General features: G+C 38.0%; 1 long non-coding RNA gene across 1 annotated transcript; it reads right to left on the reverse strand.

Annotated features, from left to right (window-relative positions):
* Positions 1-1,379: 1,379 nt before the first annotated feature.
* Positions 1,380-2,373, reverse strand: LOC143135438 (uncharacterized). The gene is made up of 3 exons (XR_012988952.1): positions 2,298-2,373; positions 1,937-2,015; positions 1,380-1,449 (listed from the first exon to the last, which is right to left on the reverse strand). It is a non-coding gene; the product is annotated as an uncharacterized LOC143135438 (long non-coding RNA).
* Between the last annotated feature and the right edge of the window lie 595 nt (positions 2,374-2,968).

Below are 2,968 nucleotides of genomic sequence, written 5' to 3' on the forward strand. Positions count from 1 at the left end.
ATAGAGGAACCTTTTTGTGAAGCTTGAAGAACCCTTTTTTAATGGTTATTTGAAGAACCCTTTTATAGAAAGGTTCTTTAATTAACCTCTAAATGTGCTTTGAAGAACCATCATTACTTTGGTGAAAATGGTTCTTCAAGGCCTTATTTTGGGTTCCACAAAGAACCTTTTAGACAAAGGGTTCTTTAAAGAACTTTTCATTAAAAAGGTTCTTTGTAGACCCTTATGGTTCTATATAGAACCTTATTTTAAAGGTTCTTCACTCATGACTGGTTCTTTGATTTATTATTGGTTCTTTGAATGGTTCTTTGAAAAGTGATTTTAAGCACATCAATAAAAACAACAAAGAAAATATTAACTTTTTTAAAAATGTTAACTTTTTTATTAATACTTGTAGAAAAGCAATGAGCATGCTGTACAAACTTAACAATGAAGACATAGGATTTGAACAAAAACATATTTTACAGGCCTGAGACGGTGCAGCAACAACCTTATCTGATTTGACACGGAATGACGGTAAAAAGTGCAGTGTGTGTAAGTGCAGTATGGCAAGTCCATGTTCAGTAATGTAGTTTAAAGAGTTATGTGTGCTCAGGATACGAAAGGCTTGAGGAAAGAAACTCCTTCTCGGTCTTTCTGTTTTAGACATGTGGGAACAGACTTCAGACGTCTGCTTTACCCCAATGGTTTAAACAGTCCATGGTCAGGGTGTGAAATGTCCTTTAAAATATTTTGGGCCTCTGTCCATCCTCTTCTGGTATAGATGTCCTGCAGGGTAGGGTGAATCTGATGGTACCTTTGGCAGTAAAAGTCAAGTGTCTGTAGAAGAGAAAGAAATCATATACAGTATTACAATTGGCCCCGTCCATGAATATAATTAATACAACTCAAACTCAACTCAAACTACTCATCTTATATCAAATAAAAGCAAACCCATACTAGCAGCCTGTAAGTCAGATGCAATAGTTAGAAGTAACGCAGATGTGTACTATATACAGTAATTATACAGTTTGGAGTCACTTAGAAATGTCCGGTGCTTTTCTTTTGATAAAGAGGACATTTCAAAGTGACGCTACACTTTTGAGCAGTAGTATATCTGCGTGATATCATACCTAAGCGCAACACTGTCTGCAGCAGCTCCTGCCTTCGTGTGTACACCACCTTTCTGATGCCTAACATAGATAATCTGAGAGAGAGGGGAAAAATTCCGCAACACCAGTATATGCTCCCAAGTTATAGTTTATTTACGGTAAATAAACTATAACTTGGGAGCATATACTGGTGTTGCGGAATTTTTCCCCTCTCTCTCATCGTAAGTGTTTTGTCCAGCACCCAGGATTAGATCGGGATGTGCGTGCGTTTTTTCCTCTTTATACTGTAACATAGATAATCTCCCATCTGACCTGCAATAGCAGCCTTTGGCTCCACACTGAGACTGTTGGATGGCACCTAAAAAAATAAAACAGCAATTGCCATACATCTTGTCATTGTTGAGTAAGATAAAAAAAATGAAGCATTAAAAAATAAGTAAGGTGAGTCAATCAGGTGTACAGACAAATATTATAATTACCTTGTGAAGGCACCCTTGCCACCATCACCATCTACTGTATGTTAATTCCTGATATCAGTTTATTTGTGAGGGCTCTGTTAATAAAAGATATAGTTTAACAAAAGTATGCATTCTGTACAATACATTTGAAATAATGAATATGATTAGTTTGGCTGATATTCACAACACGGCTCACATTGCCACCAACACAATGGTAAACATGGCTATATTGCAAAATCAAGACTATTTTAGGTAGCTGCAATAATCATGATTAATTTCTGTATTAATGCATTACATTGCACATATGTCAAACAAATTAGAGCATTCATAACAGTCATACCCTCACCATGGTACAAATAAATACATTCAAAACACACAAACACTTACGCCACGTTGAGGGCACCAGCCATGGCTTCTAGACGTCATCAATTAGCAGGTAGTGCAATCAGGACAGACCGACTTTGCCCTGGATGGTTGATGGAGCCCATTACACAATCATATCAACAAACAGACACATGAAAAGAGGGGATAAACTAGTCACAGTTACAGACACAAATATATGCACACATATCATAATGCTATATGTGATTCTACTTGTGCATTTTCTATAGGTGTATGTGTGCAGGGTCGGTCCTACGCTATTCTTGGCAGGGGAGCAACATCACACACAAGGCCCCCTCTCCCGGCCCTGTGTGGTTGCTCACATTGCTACCCCTCCAGAACCGGCCCTGTATGTGTGTGTGTCTACCTGGTGAGTGAACTCTCTTGTGGGCTTGGAACTTCTTCCATATGTGCCATACATTTGGCCTCACAACACAACGCCTGCAAACAGAGGGAACAGAGGGAGACTAAGATTAATAACTTGCAAAACACACAGAACATAAAAACACCATCACTGAAGCACTACTACACTCATAAATAAACACATAGTTCGTCGCAAATCAAGTACATCAAACAAGGGGCAAATAAGGGCTATAAAATGAAGAACATGTGGCCAAACACTACCCTTCACAACCTAAAGTGCATCATACCCCAATTCCCCAAATGCATAATTGCCCCCATTCACATCCATTATATGACAAGTCTGTTAATGACAATGGCTATACTAAACGGCAGTTCCTTAAATCAGGGTGTGAGATAACTTACATATCTATTACTACATTAATTTGTTTTACTGGTCCTCTTTCCATTTATGTCAACACTACATGCATATTAAATGTAAATAATGTTATCTACCTAGCTAGGCCATTAACGACTCTCATCTGTGTCTGTAACATTACGTTAATGTTAGCAGCTAGCCTGCATGGCTATTAGCAGCCACTTTAAATATAGATAACTTACTCGTGCCTGATATTTCATTCAAACTAAAACTACATTCACAACGACATCTTACACAGACGTATTGTTGGATATGATAGT

Source organism: Alosa pseudoharengus, unplaced genomic scaffold (assembly GCF_046254945.1).
Source record: "Alosa pseudoharengus isolate Yale_2024_CS ecotype anadromous, Long Island Sound unplaced genomic scaffold, YU_APseudo_1.1 YU_APseudo_1.1_scf_2, whole genome shotgun sequence".
In the NCBI taxonomy this organism is placed as follows: Eukaryota; Metazoa; Chordata; class Actinopteri; order Clupeiformes; family Clupeidae; genus Alosa; species Alosa pseudoharengus.